The sequence below is a fragment of the Chiloscyllium plagiosum genome, chromosome 30 (genome assembly GCF_004010195.1).
Source record: "Chiloscyllium plagiosum isolate BGI_BamShark_2017 chromosome 30, ASM401019v2, whole genome shotgun sequence".
Taxonomy (NCBI): Eukaryota; Metazoa; Chordata; class Chondrichthyes; order Orectolobiformes; family Hemiscylliidae; genus Chiloscyllium; species Chiloscyllium plagiosum.
The window spans coordinates 6,154,052-6,172,493 of NC_057739.1; the positions used below are offsets into that span (position 1 = coordinate 6,154,052).

The 18,442-nt window shown below is 40.5% G+C and overlaps 1 long non-coding RNA gene across 1 annotated transcript in view; it reads left to right on the plus strand.

The window, feature by feature from the left end:
- Positions 1–523: 523 nt before the first annotated feature.
- Positions 524–18,442, plus strand: part of LOC122564645 — a 52,644-nt gene continuing 34,725 nt past the window's right edge. The window contains exons 1-2 of the long non-coding RNA XR_006315946.1: positions 524–625; positions 1,692–1,726. This is a non-coding gene — a long non-coding RNA (uncharacterized LOC122564645). The remainder of the gene's footprint in view (positions 626–1,691; positions 1,727–18,442) is intronic.

Sequence of the window (18,442 nt, forward strand, 5' to 3'; positions counted from 1 at the left end):
CAGTAGGTCTAATTCTTCTGTGCTGTGCAACTCAATTAGCAGAAGTTTCCCCTCCTTGGAGGGGGTAAGAATGGTAGCAAGAAGGGGAAATAATTGTGTGAATTGGTCCTGTTGAGAGACTAAGCCCCTTCTTACCACTTCACTAATTAATTCTGGGAAGAAGGTCCATTGAGGACCCATTAAGATCCCTAACTGATCAATTACTGGTCACTTACGGGCTTTAATTCACCGACTCCCCAATTGCCTGCAAAGATGGCTAGTTTCCCAACAGTGAAAACCGAATAGACCTGCCTACTTGTGGATGGGGGAAACCTGCAATTGCTTCATCTGGGTGTAGTCAGAACATAAACTGTGGCAAAAAGGTGGCTTCAGGAAGTCACATCCCTGCCCTTTCCTCTGACCATCACCTTGCCTTTGACCACATCAAAGCTGCTGGCCTCTGATTGTCAGGCAGCTTTTAGGCAATCTTAGATCTTACTATTGAGGATTTGATAGGCCAAGAAATTCACCCACATTTCTTGTCTGCTTTTAACAAGCTAATTCACACATGATTAGATGAGTTACTTCTATCTTGTTAGTCACCACCTAACATCCTTTACTCATGAAAATGACACTATTATGGCAGGTAAGTCTAAAAAGAGGACAGAATTAGCAGTGGCAATGTGGTCTACTACATGTTGTTTGCTGCCCTCTTGGATTTTACCTTTAAAAATGTAAAAGCATTGAGAATTAACAAAGAGTGATATAGTTCATGGAAATTTCTTCTTGCATTACATCTTCTTTCCATTATTGTACAAATGATACAACTTGCACTCTCCTCTTAATCTTTTCATTACTTACTAAGTTCTATCTAATATTTCTCTTGCAAAAAACACCCAGATCTTCAAAATGCTTGGTGATGTTATTGGAGAAGTTGAGCAGATCTCATTTTTAGCATGTTTTTAACCACAGACCCTTCTGTTTTTCTTTACCTGCATATCTGACTGGTGCTGATTGTGTTTAGAAATGTGAATTTATACATATATTTAAACAACTAGGATACATCTGTTAATAAATTGCTAGCCAACTATATTGCAGAGAATAGTATCAGGGAACTGTGATGATGGGAGATAAAGAAGGACATGAAGAGTGACAAAGTCATGGGCAAGGGAGCTTTTAAGCAAGTCAAGAACAGTAGCTGTATCTCACTCTGAAATATTGGACCTTAAGATTCTATCTATTTTACTAAAGAAAAGAAAAATGTTTGTCTGATTATCCTTTTAATGTATTCTGTTGAAAGAAGAGTAAAAAAGAAATCAGCAATCATTGTGCTATCCAACTTTTCCAACTTTGCTGGGGATTACACTGTTAGCAATGTCTTGTAATGTCCTGGCCAACGCTTGCCCCTCAAGTAACACCTAAAACACATGACCTCATTTATTTCTCTGCTGTTTGTGTTTGCTTTCTGGGGTAGATTGTCTTCCTCTTTTTCTATTTCAGAACAGTTCAAAAATATTTAATTGAGTGTAAAGTGGTTTGGGGCATTCTGTGGTCACGAAAGGTGTAATAAAAATATAAATCCTACTTTTTGCAAGTGTTGTGATCTTTTTTTTGTCAGCATTCATTTTGTTTTATATATTAACTTTTATTCCTAAGTAAGTTTAGTCAGTAGCACAAAATGGTCTTACATTATGATCTGTTCTGCATTCCAGACTGACAGGAGGTATTAAATCTTTCACACAATGTGGTAAGCAATTTATTATGATTACAATTTATTTTTAGCTAGGAATGATATTGTGTGAAGTAATGCATGTTTTAGATCATAGGCAGACTGCTTCCCCTACGGAAACTGTTGTCAAGTTGTTAAAAAAGGAAAAAGCTGTTGGAAAAAAGTGAGAATTGTAACAGCCTATCTCTAACCACGATTTCATGTGCAGCTGTCCTGTGCTTATGTTTAATGGAAATTCTTTGTTAGATGTTTGTGTTTATTTGCATATTCCATTTTTCCATTCATTGCCATTAGTTTCCCTGAGTGCTTAAAACTGTCTTGATTTCCATATCATCTTTGTGCATTTTGCATGGTTGGGGGTTTTTAGAATTACAATAAAAATGTTGTTATTTTACTTGCACTTTGAGTAAGCGGAAGAAAGTGATCCCTTTCCCACTAGTTGTAAAGTTTTCGGGGACTAGTTTTTCTTTATTGTTTTAGTATTTACGCATTTACTGTGTTTTACACAGTAGAATATGGCAATTATGTTGATACTTTTTTTCTGGATTTCAGTTGAATTATTAATGTAAACAAACCAATTCAAGATTTTCCCAAAAGGTGAACCAATTGACCTTAAAAAGACTGAGTGGCTGAATGACAACTAGTATGACATCTGACTTGTTTTATGTTATCAGTTGTATTTCCAGCATTTCTGCACACCAACATGCTCTTACATTGCTGTGGTTCTGTTCGCCGAGCTGGAAGTTTTTGTTGCAAACGTTTCGTCCCCTGGCTAGGCGACATCATCAGTGCTTGGGAGCCTCCTGCGAAGCGCTTCTTTGATGTTTCCTCCGGTGTTTATAGTGGTCTGTCCCTGCCGCTTCCGGTTGTCAGTTTCAGCTGTCCGCTGTAGTGGTTGGTATATTGGGTTCAGGTCGATGTATTTGTTGATGGAGTTTGTGGATGAATGCCATGCCTCTAGGAATTCCCTGGCTGTTCTCTGTCTGGCTTGCCCTATAATAGTAGTGTTGTCCCAGTCGAATTCATGTTGCTTGTTGTCTGTGTGTGTGGCTACTAAGGATGCCTAAGATGCCTAAGAGAAAGACCACGGAACGAGGACATACCACAACCAAAAGGACTAGCCCCACTACCATACATCAGGAGCATCTCGGAACTGACAGCCAGACTACTGCGACCCTTGATGGAGTTTGTGGATGAATGCCATGCTTCTAGGAATTCCCTGGCTGTTCTGTCTGGCTTGCCCTATGATAGTAGTGTTGTCCCAGTTGAATTCATGTTGCTTGTTGTCTGCGTGTGTGGCTACTAAGGATAGCTGGTCGTGTCGTTTCGTGGCTAGTTTATGTTCATGTATGCGGATTGTTAGCTGCCTTCCTGTCTTCAACCGGAAGCGGCAGGGACAGACCACTATAAACACCGGAGGAAACATCAAAGAAGCGCTTCGCAGGAGGCTCCCGAGCACTGATGATGTTGCCTAGCCAGGGGACGAAACGTTTGCAACAAAAACTTCCAGCTCGGCGAATAGAACCACAGCAACGAGCACCCAAGCTACAAATCTTCGCACAAACTTTGAATGCTCTTACATTGTGTTATAAAATATGCTTTTGATTGGTGTTTAGAGGAGTCTAATTAATGCTCTGGATTGAAAGAATGAAAACGGAGAAATAAATAAAGCATTTTTCCTCTATCATAATATCTTTTTCTTGCGTTTGAGCTTTTGTTTACAAATGAGTGATGTATGAATCTAATGTAATTGTATGAACATTAAAATTAATTTGCTTTTCAACACATGAGACTGAAGGCTATTTTGTTCAAAAATTCCAAATTAGGCTCCATCCTATGGCTTTCTATGTCGCTTTGTTCTAATTAGTTTCAGGTTGTCTTAGTTCATCTTTGTTTTTAGTCTGCTTTTATGTTCTGTCCTGCTATAATGCGGTCGTTACATTCTCGTGTGACCTTGTGTTATAGAAAATCGCAATGGAAATAATGGGGCATATGGAAAAACAGGGTTGGGGCGAAAAATTGAAACAAAAATAGTGGTTAGCCTAACACAAAAAATAGCTCGTCTAAATAAGTGTTAAAGTCACATATTTTATTGAAATCATACAATAAATGTAACACTTTAAGGGGTTTCTCAGTTTGCTGAGTTACAGTACTGTATTAAGACACGGGTTGAGGGTTATTTAGTCTAGAAGTGGATGGCTGTGGTTCATTGTCCTCAAACTGTTTTTTGAGGTTTGGATTAAAAAAGGCATTTAGTTTTTGCTGCTTTGCCATCTTTCTTCTTTCATGAAGAAGCTGTTCATAGGGTGCCAGATAAGATTTTCTGCCATGAACTGCTATCCTGCTATGTTCTGCATTGTAGCCATTCTTTTGCAACTGCTTCTTAACTTCCCTCAATATAGAAGACAAAAGAAAAGTGCAAAAATTCTCATGGTCCTGCTTCCTGGGTTTCATCATCTTCATCTTAAGCTTCAATTTCGCCCACAGCAACAAGTTGTTGTAGATCAGCGTTATCTCTAATGGTGCGTAGCGTGGACTTCTTTATTCTTGCTGCACAAACAATATCACATGTTCTTTCATTACACTCAAAATGCTTTATAACATCTAGCTTCTGTATAGCCTTGGTGTATAGCAGTCACCACCTGCGATTCTTTTACCTGGATGCTTCCTGTTGACATTTTTGCAACTTTGTCCTTCCATATTCGTGGAAAACACAGCGAGATTTGCGAAAAACAGGACTGAAAATGACTGAGTGCAGCACTGTACCTGTCACGAAACACTTCACCATAAAGCGCGCAAGCCAACTGACCAATGCAGAGTCCAGTCCTCTGCGCACCGCGACACCTAGTTTCAGGGATGGAATCGCACAATAGCCAGCAGGAGTTTGCATTTAGAAAAAATCATTCCCCAATTTGCCAGTCACGTTACAGCTAAATCGCATTGACGAAATGCGCGTTATCGGAGAACGACCTGTACATGTTTTCCTATCTTCAAATTTCTTGGCCTTCCAAAACCTTGGAATGTCTGAGTGTTTTACAGCCAGCAAAGTACTTCTCTTGAACTGTAATCACTTTTTTATATAGGGAAATGAAACAGCCCATTTATGCTCATGTCTTTGTAGTTACCTTTGCTCAATTGTAATACTATTACATCTGATTCCAGCTTCTCTCTCTCAAACTGCAGGGTGAATTCTATCATATTATGGTCACTGGCCCATCACCAAATCCAGAATTGCCTGTTCCCTAGTGGGCTTTGCCACAAGTTGCTCCAAAAAACCATCTTGTAGACATTCCACAAATTCCTTTTCTTGAGATCCACTACCAACCTGATTTTCCCTGCATATTGAAGTCCCCCATGATTATTGTAATAGTGCCTTTCTAACATGCATTTTTTAATCTCCTGATTTATCTTCTGCTCCACGTTCTGACTACTGCTAGGAGGCCTGTGCAGGATTCCCATCAGGATTGCCTTGTAGTAAGAATGAAAGAAAATTGATAGCAAAACGTGATATAGAGTCGAAAGGCTTAGAATCTGTGTGGGTAGAGTTGAGGAAACGCAAAGGAAAAAAGCAATCCTGCCCATCTGCCTGTCCTTTTGATAGGATGCCTCTCTTTGGATGTTTAGTTCCCAGCCCTGATCCCCTTGCAGCTGCATATCTTTGACATCCACAACATCATACCTACCAATTTCAATCTGCACTACATGCTTATTTACCTTAATTCATATATAGTGTACAATACCCTTAGTCCTGTGACTGCCCTCTCCTTATAGTTGTACCCTTATTTGCTGTGCCTGAACTTAGATTCCTCGTCTTTCCATAGTCTGTCCTATTACTTGTTCTGGAAACTTTATTACCTCTGCTGAGCCCTCCCCTCCCCCATTTAGTTTAAAGACCTATCCATAGCCCAAGTTATGGTACAAATGTCCAATGAATTCGGACCTATTTCTCCCACACCAATGTTTAAACCACATGTTCACCACTTTAATCTTGTTAACCCTATGCCAATTAGCTTGTGGCTGTAGTCTTCCTGAAATTTTTTTTTCAACTACATTTTAAATTTAGTTCCTAGCAACTTATATTGTCACCTCTTTCCACTTTCTAACTATATGATTGATGGGTTTTGAGAAGATTTGTAGCTCAGGTTGAGGTTTTGGATGTAAGTTTGCTCGCTGAGCTTGGAGGTTCATTTCCAGACGTTTCGTTACCTTACTAGGTAATATCTTCAGTGGGCCTCATGCAAAGCAATGCTGAAAATGCCTGCTTTCTATTTATATGTTTGAGTTTCTTTTGGTTAGTGATGTAATTTCCTATGATGTTATTTCCTGTAGTGAAGTCACTTCCTGTTCCTTTTCTCAGGGGGTGGTAGATGGGGTCTAACTCGATGTGCTGATTGATAGAGTTCTGGTTGGAATGCCATGCTTCTAGGAATTCTCGTGAGTGTCTTTGTTTGGCTTGTCCTAGGATGGATGTGTTGTCCCAGTCCCAATTGACATCTGCGTGGACCATGGCGATTGCATCTTTCCCCTCCAACTCCAAATTCCTCTGAAACTTAGGTGAGATATCCTGAAGGAGAAAGTGAGGTCTGCAGATGCTGGAGATCAAAGTTGAAACTTTATTGCTGGAACAGCACAGCAGGTCAGGCAGCATCCGGGGAACAGGAGATTCGACGTTTCGGGCACAGGCCCTTCCCGAAACGTCGAATCTCCTGTTCCCTGGATGCTGCCTGACCTGCTGTGCTGTTCCAGCAATAAAGTTTCAACTGAGATATCCTGAACCCAGGCATCAAGCAGGTAGGCAACACAGCCCTTGGGACTCTCCATCCTGGCCACAGAGTACAGTGTCTATTCTCCTGACTATACTACCTCCGATTACAACTACATTTTTCTCCGTCCTCCTTGAGCTGAGGCTCTTTCAGCACGACCTCCTGGATCCCTTACCTGCCTCACTCGTAGTCAGACTCTCCTGTCTGACCACTGACTGAATTCAGTGTAGTTAATCCAAGTTCAGCTGTGTCTGCCAGCTGAAACACAGCCTTCAAGTAACTCTGCTGCTTCCTGATGTGGTGCAGTGTTTGAAGCTCATACTCCAGCTCATCAGCTCTGAGCTGGAGTTCCTGAAGTAACTAACATTTACTACAAATGTTATAACTGTGAACCACAATGGGGTCCACCAACTCCCACGACAGGCAAATACAACGCATCGTCTGGCCCTGAATTTCAAATTTGCTTATTTTCTTAATTTGAGTTTTAAAAATTTCCTATTGGTCTTTTAGTTTGTAACTTGTAATATTTGCCCCTTTACCTTAAATTTGAAAGTAACCAATAACAGATAATCAAATTAGTGGCTATGGCTTTTCCTGTGATGTCACTTGTGTGTTGGGCTGTGATCCTGGGCTTCAGTTTATTGTGTAAAAGACCTTACAAACTAGAAACCAAAAGAGCGAGCTAAAAAACAACTCTTTCCTCTGCACTGAATTCCAACACTGTCTCCAAATTTCCTAAATTATGTACTTGGGCTGTATTTAATTCTCAATGTGATCTCTCATTCTTGACCGTGCACAACTTACTCATTGTTGCATAGATTATAAGAGCAGAGAGGTTATATTGGAGCTGTACAAACTTTCATGTAGAGATGCTGGTGTTGGACTGGATTGGACAAAGTCAGATATCACACGACACCACGCTAACATATTTGTTTGAAATCACAAGCTTTCAGAGCGCTGCACCTTCGTGATTTCAAATAAACCTGTTGGACTATAGCCTGGTGTTGTGTGACTTCTGACTTTGTACGCAAGTTTTGTTCGATTACAGCTAGAGTGCTGTGTGCAGTTTGGTCACCGCACTATACAATGTAGTTACGCTGGAGGGGATGCAGAGGAAATTCACCAGGATGTAGCCTACTTTGGAGCATATTAGTTACGAAGAGAGGCTTGAATGGCTTGGATTTTTTGCATTAGAATAGAGAATGTTGAGGCAGCACCTTTATTGTGGTGTATAACAACATTATGAGGGGTATGGACAGGGTAAATAGGAAGCAGCTGTTCCCTTTAGTTGAACTGTCAATAATGAGAGAATATAATTTTAAGGTGAAGGACAGAAGGTTTAATGGGCATTTGAAGAAATGTTTTTTCACTTGGATGGTGGGAATCTGGCTTACACGGCTGGTGAGGGTAGTAGAGGTGAAAACCTTCACAATCTTTAAAAAGTACACAGATGAGCACTTGAAATCTCGAAATGGTTTACACTGACCAAATACTGAAAAGTAGGATTAATGTAGATGGGTTGGCGCAGACTCAATGGGCTGAAAGGCCTCTTCTGTGCTGTATGACATATGTAAGGAGTGAAAAGAAGAGCATAGAATCTTCCAGACACAGACTCACAGTACTTGCCACTTTTTTCTGTTGCTATTTGAGCTCAGGTCAGGATCACATTAGGTCAAATATCAGAAACCTGACCTCAGAATGCTAAGAAGGTTCCTAAGCATGAATACATCTTGAAGGATTCAGAAATGACTTTACAATCAAGATAGATTGATATTCCTCAAGAGATGTATTTCATTAACTAAAGTCACAAACATTATCACTTAATATATTCATTATATCTTCAATGGAGCACAGCAATTGGATGAACAACACAGCTTATTTTGAACATAGTAAAAGTGAAGATGACACAATTCATAGTCTATTATGTGGTGCTTTACACAATTTAAAGATATCCCACAACACTTTGGCACTAACGACATATACCTTTTAGAGATCAAGTCATTGCTGTAATGCAAAGTTCCACAACAGCAGCGTGACCGTATAATTACTTTTGTCATGTTAGTTGAGGGATAGATATTAGTTGGACCACCAAGAGAACGGCTTTTTGAAGTTTGAAAGGCCATTTGAAGCATTTGCATCCTGTTTTGCTGCTCACTAACAATGCAATGACACTGTAATAACAAAGCCGTGCTGCTCATAGCACATAGTCAGCATGGCTGACACTGTGTAACATATGTCACCTTGTGACACATGGCAGTCACTGTATAACCACCATGTCTCAGTTTGCCTGTTCTTAACTACATCTTATCTAAACACACTCTTTAAGTCAGCAGTACTTTTTCCCCCCCAATGCCTGCTACACACCAGGATCCTGTAATTGTCCAGTAAGGAAACATTACATGTTGGCAAGCAGTCAGACAAATCCAAACATGACACCAGCCAAAGGGTGCACAAAGAAAACAAGTGCTTGCTCCTCAAAGTAAACCAAAAGCTGCCATGGTGACCTTGACAGTTGATGATGGTCTTATGCACCTTGTTAATAATTACTGGAATCAGGTTTCAAGCAAGTCCTGTTTGGCTTTTAGTGCCTGTTGAAGCCTCAAACTTAATGTCCTCATTCTTATCTTTGGATGACTGCTCCTATTCCTGGATCCTCAGCATCTATCATATTGTATGGAGACCCCAAAACTAGAATATTGTGACGTTTTAGCTCCCCTCAAGACCTCTCCAAGCTGCGAAAGTGTATCTCGGTAGCTCGATGTCTGTTCTACCATGTCCCTGGTTGCAGTATGTGCAGCAACTTGGTGAAGGTTTGCACAGGTTGAGTTAACCAACACACTACATCACACTGGTGCACCTGTTGACTCACATCAACCATGAAACTTACCATTGCATTCATTAGAATCCATTGTCAAAATTTATATGACATGTTGAAATGATTTGGAGATGCCAGTGTTGGACTGGGGTGGACAAAGTTAAAAATCACACAACACCAGATTATAGTCCAACAGGTTTAATTGGAAGCACTAGCTTTCGGAGCACCGCTCCTTCATCAGGAGGTTGTGGCCCACAGCCGCCTCGATGAAGGAGTGTCGCTCCGAAAGCTAGTGCTTCCAATTAAACCTGTTGGATTATAACCTGGTGTTGTGTGATTTTTAATGTTGAAATGATGTTTTCTCAACTCATAGCAATCTTGGAAGTCTCACAGGTTTTGGATTGATTTTGACCAGCATTTGCTTCTTTTTAAGTATTGTCTGTATCTTCTGCATCACTGAGATGACAATGACAGTTTACTCAGCACCAGTGCATGGTCAATCTGCTTTTGACCAGCAATTGACACATCACCATGTTCAGTCTGAATGTCACTGGATTTTGCAAATGGACGTTTCATGTATTTGTGTTTCTGATGTCCTAGTCTCTAGTAGTTTTGGATCTTGCACTTTCACCCATCAAACTGACACTCCACCCATCCTGGGTGTTATCCCAGCGACTTTCTAGTTGCATTTTGCATCCAGAGAATGACAAGTGATGGTAGGGAACACAGCTTGTGGCATATGCTGTCAGGCTTTGCATGGTCAGCAAGTACCATCCCTCAAAGCTGTCATGTGTTCTTTTATCTTATTCCACACCAACAGCCCATTTCTACCCATCCCCAAACCCCACTGGGGAAAAACTTATTACTATGAACTTTGCCTCCAAATATCTTTTTTGCCCTCTGAGCCCCAACATCATGCCTTAAATATGCCACCCCTTCTCCTCTACTCCCTGTGGAGGCCATTGTATTGGTCACTGTCAATAACCCCACCTCCCTTTGCCAATCATGCCCTTCAATGCTATTCTGTGTACCTCTAATACACCTTGAGGTTCCCTTATCACAGTCCTTGTTTCCATCTCGTCATTCCCTCTACTTTCTCATCCCTTGACACCTCAACCCCTTTCAGCAACAAATTCCCTACTGCCTCTCAGGCCTTACTTGCAGCCTCCTTAACAATTGACAGACTGCATTCACCAGACTTTGACTGACTTTGATGATCAAACCCTAGACATGACTGACCAGAAGAGTTGGTGCCTGTAACCTGCGCACAAAGAATGTCTGCTATAACCAGTCGCCCTACGATGAAGGTTGGTACTTTGAGCACCATGCACATGTTTGAAGCAGTGCCATGATGGTTGTGAGAGGTTGGGAAATGATGAGATATCATTGTTGTTGGATGTGGTCAACCTTAAGTTGTTTTGGGTCAATCTTAAGTGTGACCTTATGAATATTTTAAGTAGAAGTCCTAAGATGCAACAGCATCATAGCCATGTGACTGGATATAGGGACTGTACTGTAGGAGGGTGGATAGAAGGGTGGATGAAAATTAAATTCATCCAGTGTCTGTGAGGGAAGTCATCCTGCAATATCTCCAAGGTTTCACAGAAATACTATAATACTGTGGCATTAAGGAGATCTAGCAAAACTGGAGTCATTGGAAATCAAGGGGAATACTCTCTGCTGGTTGGAGTCAAACCTGACAGATAAGCAGATGATTGCAGTTGTTGGAGATCAGCCATCTCAGATCCAGGACATCTCTTCAGGAGTTCTTCAGCTGCTTCAACGACCTTCCCTCTATCATAAGGTCAGAAGTGGGGATGTTTGCTGATTACACAATGTTCAGCTCCATTCACAATTCCTCAGAAACTGAAGCAGTCCATGTTCAAATGCAACAAGAACAGGACAATATTCAGGATTAGACTGAAAAGTCACAAGTAGCCACACAAATGCCATCTCCAATAAGAGACAATCTAATCACGCCCCTTAACATTTCATGGCATTACCATCATGAATTCCCCCAATATCAACATCTTGGAGGTTACCATTGACCAGAAACTGAACTGGACCCGCCATAAAAATACAGTGACTACAAGAATAGGTAAGAGGCTGTGACTACTATAGCGGTAACTCCCCTCCTGATTCCCTAACACCTGTCCACAGGAGTGTGATGGAATACTCCCCATTTGCCTGCACGACTGTAACTCCACCAACACTCAAGAAAGTTAACACTATCCAGGACAAACAGCTGGTTTGATTGGCATCATCTCCACAAACATCCAATCCCTCCACTATTGATACTCAGTAGCAGCAGTGTGTAACATCTAGAAGCTGCACTTCAGAAATTCTTAGAAGATCCTTAAACAACACCTTTCAAATACACAAGCATTTCCACCTAAAAGGTTAAGATCAGCAGATACATGGGAACATCACTACCTGCAAGTTTCCCTCCAAGCCATATTGTGGGTGTAGCTACAGAACATGGATTGCAGTGCTCAAGAAGGTCCAACGGTATCTACGGACTGGTAATAAATGTAAGCCAAGCTAGCTGCTTCCATGTCTCATGAGTGAATTAAGAAAAATACTCAACTACAGATCACAAATGATCTTTAATATCAGAACTTGAGAGCAAAAAGACTTCAAACGTTCTTTATTCTGGCCAGTACAGTTCTAAAGAATTCCTGGTGCCCTTGCCAGGGATAATCATCTTTCTTTTGTCATGTACCTGTTCTTTTAATTTGAATATGGTTAAGACATTTTCAAAAATTAATTCTGACACTTAAAGGGCTGCCTTCATTCATACTTGTGTTTTTGGTTAGATTAGGAAGGTTTTCTCTGCATTGCAGATATTTGTTTCCCAACAAATTTCCTAGAATCACCACAGAAATTGCAATATGGCCAATTGTGACTGCATCAGCTCTTTGAAAGCTAACCAATTGGTTCCACACCCTGCTCCTTCCTTTAGCCCTACAAATATTTTCTTTTTAAGTTTTATACAGTCCTATTTTGGAAATTACTTTTAAGTCTGCTTCTACCGTGCTTTCAGGCAGTGCATTCCAGATTGTAAAAAAAACCTTACTAAAAACCATCCTTGGAGAACTTTAGCAGAGCTGGATTATGAATGCATGTGACCTTGACAACTTGAGATAGCTCCTCACAGTCCCTTTCATTAAAATGCCAACACATTATTAATGCTTAAAGGACATCTGTGTGTTAAGAAAGTTCTTTGTCTGCGGTGGTGGTTCTGATTATTAACAATTAACATTCCCTTTGCTTCTAAAGTTCATCAGACCTAAGCAAATAAATTCCATTGTAACTTTTGAATTATGAAGGCTTATATTGTAACTGATATGCTGATTTTGCTTCATTCCTTTCTGGTACTACTTTTAAATGCTTCAATGGTTTGGGACATTTCTCTACGTTAAAGGCACTGCAGAAGTGCATGTCTTTACTAATGTTGATTGTCATTCTGTGTGTTCACTTCAGAATGAAACATTACTGAGGGCTGACAGATCTGTTTGAAACACAAGTCATTGAAGCACTTTCGTTAAACCAATCCTGAGTTATAATTATTTCAAGTTGTTATGACTATTATGTCTAGCAGAGGAAATGAGCACCAAAAGAATCAACATGTATCAGAGTGTATAAAGTATTTAGTTTTTAAATTGTGTGTTTTTTTAATGCACAAAATCAGGAAGTTCCTTGCTTGGCTACTGATATTGGCTATGAAATTTTTCACATCAGGAATAAAATGGTTTTATGCCAGGTTTAGCTCACTTTTTGCCCTGGGAATATTGCCTCGGCTTTGCCCTCAAGGAATCTATTTGAATTCAGTTGGAATTCTTCATTAAACATTGTCAGATTTCTTACAGTCCAAGGAAAATTTAACTTTGGAGGAAACTATTCAAGTTATGCTGGAAGCAGAAGCCAGAGAGACTCACTCCAGCTCTTAAGAGGGAAAAAGCCACCTTAGCTCATGAGAACCAAAGAGTCTATTCACTTTGTAATCTATGGACGCTGTAAACAGGTACATTACAATCAAATAGAAAGTAAGTCAAATAATAGAAACTAAGAATCCATGTCAGCACTGTGGGATAATAAGCACAATGTCAGTCATGACAAAGGAATGCTAGAATTGTCAAACTGTAAGTGACTTCCAGAAATGTTCAGAAGTAAGATACAGTTTCTGAATAATGGACCTAGTTGTGGTCACACATGCAAAGAGATTGGATTCTCTACAGCGTGGAAACAGGCCCTTCGGCCTAACAAGTCCACACCGACCCTCCGAAGAGTAACCCACCCAAACCTATTTCCCTCTGACTAATGCACCTAACACTCTGGGCAATTTAGCACAGCCAGTTTACCTGACCTGGATATCTTTGGACTGTGGGAAGAAACCAGAGCACCCAGAGGAAACCCACGCAGACACAGGGAGAACGTGCAAACTCCACACAGATAGTCACCCAAGGGTGGAATCGAACCAGTGACCCTCATGATCTGAGGTAGCAGTGCTAACCACTGAGTCACCATGCCACCCTAAATCTCACCACAGAGCTCGCACTACCGTTATAAAGGTACACTCATTAGATTATATTGCTATACTAGAGAAGATTGCAGAGGAATTCCTTGGACAAATTATCATTTTCAATGAAAATAGTGATTTAATTGACTTGGCTTTCACAGACCATTTTTCTGTTAATGGACTCTTGCCAATTTTCAGGAATACCTGTCACAATAATTTCAAAATAAATATCATTGATGAAGAAACTGAAGTTATAGCTGATAAAGATTAAACTACATGGTCTAGGTGGAATTCCTAAAATTAAAGGTAGGCTTTAACTAACACTGCAACACAGTGTTTGAAAGTTAAAGATCTACAAATGATACAAAATAAATAGTTCTCACTTTTGAGCTTAAAAGTATACCTTGGTTAGAAGAAGTCAGAACCAGGAGAACAACTGATTTGGTAATAAACTGTTATTGACCAACCCGTAGGAAATTTTAACGAGCTTCCTAGACTGTTAGGACCAGTTACTGTGTGATGTTCCCCAATTTATCACGGGCCTATGTGGGTTTCTTCAAACTGTTAACCTCCAAGGCTGTGAGGGATACCTTGCTCCCTTATTTGTTCAGGCATGCCTTCAGTTGGTTGTAACAAAGGTAGCATCCCTTGTACATGCCTTTCTACCAGACTACAAAAGGCCATCGTCTATACTGACCACAACCCATTAGCTATTGTGGAAAAGTTTAAAACCTAGAATGCTAGTTTACTCTGATGGAGTTTGTTACTTCAATCATTTCACTTGCATTTCTGCGATATGCTGAAGGCTTTGACACATATTTTCGCAGGGGAACAGTCTCTGGGAAATGGTAGCCATATCCATGACAACATGACTATGCTTTTAGCCCCCATTTGCTTGAATGGGGGCCCCGTACAGTCCTTTTAATTTGATTTATTATTATCACATACCTAGTTTTGTTTTTTTGTGCAATACAGACAGATCATACCATATAAAGTGCAATAGGGTATTAGAACAGGACAAAGAATACAATGTTATGGTTGCACAAAGGTGCACAAAGAGCGAGATCAGTGTGCAATTTAAAATTTGAGAGTCCATTCAGAAGTCTAATGACAGTGGGGAAGAAGCTGTTCTTGTATCTCTTGGTACATGTGTTTAAGCATTTGTATTTTCTGCCCAACTAAAGCATTTGGAAGAGATTATAACCAGGGTGGAAGGGGTCTTTGATTATGTTAGTTGCCTTCCCAAGGCAGTGAGAAATATAAATGGAGTCAATGGATCGAAAGTTGGTTTGCATGATGAAGTGGGTGTGTTCACGACTCTGTAGTTTCTTACGGTACTGGGCACAACAGTTGCCATATCAAGCCGTGATGCATCCGGATAGACTGTTTTCTATGATACATCTATAAAAAATTGGTAAGAGTCTTTATGGATATGACAAATTTCCTTAGTCTCCTGAAAAAGTAGAAGCATTGTTGTTACGACATGGAGGTCGAACCCCTCTATTAATTAAACCAATCACCCAGAAGCTCGCCTTGCTTCATAATCTGTTAAAATGTGAGTGAGTGACAGAGAACTCTCAACTTTACTATTCAAAGAAAAATAACAATTTATTTTCCTAACTCTAAACACTAAACACTATTAACAAACCAAACACTGATTCCCTGAAGTGAACACAATCCTATTAACATGCTGTTCCAGTAACACAATTATTAGACATTGCATTAACTTAATCTCAAGTTCACACTGTCTCTGCCTCCTCTGAGGGCTGACAGATCTGCTGTCTTCAATCTTCCATATGCTGATCTCTCTGGTTGTCTTCTTTCTTTTTACTGCTTATGTAGGAAAACATACCTTTTGATGGAGATGGTGCCTTCTTATTTCTTTGAGAGCAACTTATTAGATGGACACGTAGCTCTCCAGCTGTACAGCAGTTGCTCTGATCAGTGGCAGTTGCTCTGCCCAATTTTCAAAAGGCTTGCGTTTTTATACTTCCAACATCGTTCCCTTGCATTGATCCAATATTGTCAATACAATAAATTCAAACTCAATTGGGTTTTAGTATCCTGGGCATCATTTAAATTAATTGGTTAAATTTGAATTGTTGTCAAAACAACAGCCAAATTCAGCCAAATTTAACAGCCAATTGTTACGTGTATGGTTTAGAACATCTCGTCTCCCAGCCTTTCCGTTTGGGCAGCTGAGCCTGCACATTAAGTTGACGCCAAAATTTAGAAAACACTTTAAAATAAAGTTTAACATTGTGCTTTCTTGACGGTAGCATCATCATGGGTGGACCATGACAGCTTGTTGGTGGTCATCGCTCCTAGATACTTGACACTGTTGATCATCTGCACCTTAGTGCCATTGATGAAGACAGGGGCGTACCCTCCAACTTGCTTCCTGAAGTCAATGACCAGCTCTTTTGTTTTGCTGACATTGAGGGAGAGATTGTTATCTTGACACCATGCCACCAAACACTCTCTCTGTTTGTCTGTCAATGTTTGAGATCTGACTTACAATGGTGGTGTCATCAGTGAACTTGTAGATGGAGTTAGGATGACATTTGGCCACATAGTCATGAGTGTACAGGGAGTATAGTAAGGGGCTGAGTATGCAACTTGTGGGATGTCAGTGTTGAGTATTGTGAAAGAGGTGTTGTCTATTCTCACTGATTGTGGTTTGTAGTTGAGGAAGTCAATTCAGTTGCAGAGGATGGAACAGAGACTTAGGTCATGGAGTTTGGAAACAAATTCATTGGAATTATGGTGTTGAAGGCAGAGCTATGGTCAGTAAGTAGGAGGCTGATGTAGATATCCTTGATGTTCCAGGAATGAATGTAAGGCCAGGGAGATAATGCCTACTGTAAATCTGTTGCAAGGATAGGTGAATTGCAAGGGACCAAGGCAGCCTGGGAGGCTAGAGTTGACATGAGCCATGAAAACCTCTTGAAGCACTTCATAATTATGGAGTTCAAGCTACCAGGTGGGAGTCATTGAGGCACATTGCATGACTATTCCTTGGTACCGGGATGATGGTGGTCATCTTGAAGCAGGTGGGGACTTCAGATCAAAATAAGGAGAGGCTGACAGTGCATGGTTTCACTGACCTTCTATTCAACATGAGCATAGAATACATTAAGCATATCAGGGAGGGGTCTATTCTTGTCTGTTATTCTGTTCAGCTTCACTTTGTAGCCAATATTTTTAAAATACATTCCCTGCAGTGTAGAAACGGGCTATCCAGCACAACGAATCCAGACTGACCCTCCAAAGAGCATCCTACCCAGCCTCTATCCGTGTAACCCTGCATTTCCCATGGCAAATTGCACCTGACCTACACATCCCTGAACACCATGTGTAATTTAGCATGGCCAGTCCACCTAAATTGCATATTTTTGGAGTCTGGGAAGAAACCTTAATGCCCAGAGGAAACTCACGCAGAATTAGGAAGAATATGTAACTGACAGTCACCAGAGGGTGGAATCAAACCAAGGGCCCTGGTACTGAGAGGCTATAGTGCTAACCACTGAGCCAACATGCCATGTAAGCTTTGCCATCAATGGCAGGTGTCCATGTGATTAGTTTAGATCTCTAACCTAGTCTGGTCTTGCATCTTGGCGCCTGTTAATAGCCTTATGGAGGTTGTATCTGGATTTCCTGTAAAGGATCCACACACCTAGACTTCAGTAGGCAATGGGCACCCAATTCATCCATTGTTCCCACAGGAAACATTCAAATTAACTTTACTTTGTTTGCTCTCTCCTTCCTTCCAAAACAAGCTGTCAAAGTTCCAAACCAAAAATGAGAAGAATAAAGAAAAGCAGTGGTGGTCTCAACACCAGTTTGTTGTTAATAGAAGAGTAAGATGAAAGTAAGCTAAAGTAGGTAAAGTGATTTGAAAGTTTAAGGTTGAGACATGTTAGGATAAATTGAAAATTGAACTGGTTTTGACTCAGATTTCAGGCAGAAAGCTGAGTGCTCTGAAGCTACTGAACTGGGAAGCTGTATTTAGTTTTACTTTTTAAAATTCCATTTAAGAATTAAGTGTTCTGACAAAAGAATCCGAGTTTATAAGAAGTGAATATTCCTTGGAGCCTGGTGAAAGCTGTTTGCATTGACCAGTGACTTTGGAATGTTGAGTTGGCCATTTCTCTGTACTGTGAAGCTCCTCACCTTCAGGTCTTGCCTTCTGTAGACAACAAATCAGTAGCAAGCCCCTGGTTGCTGTCTGATTTTACAACCTGTGCTCTGCCATCAGTTTGTGACACCTGCCAGCATATTTTTTATATTTTTTTTCTTTTCTTTCTCTTTTTATTTAAATTTTTCCCACACTACTGCCTAACAGCAGTAGTGCTTACATTGGCAGCATTTTAATTGCGCACCAAACTCGCTAGTGGTCCAATTAGGGTAACTACATTAGAATAAAGCATGAGAGCAATGCAGATGCAGCCTAGGGTTGAGACCCAAAAATGAACCAGGCATTAGTATCCAACTCTGGATTAGACATCAACCCCCCAATATCTCCCCCATATTCTGCTATTCCATACTGTTGGATCTCTATATCATTTCTTTCCCCAGTCTATCATCCCTGTAATCAGCAGTTTGCCTGTGTGTTTTGCACCTATTGTTCCCACAGT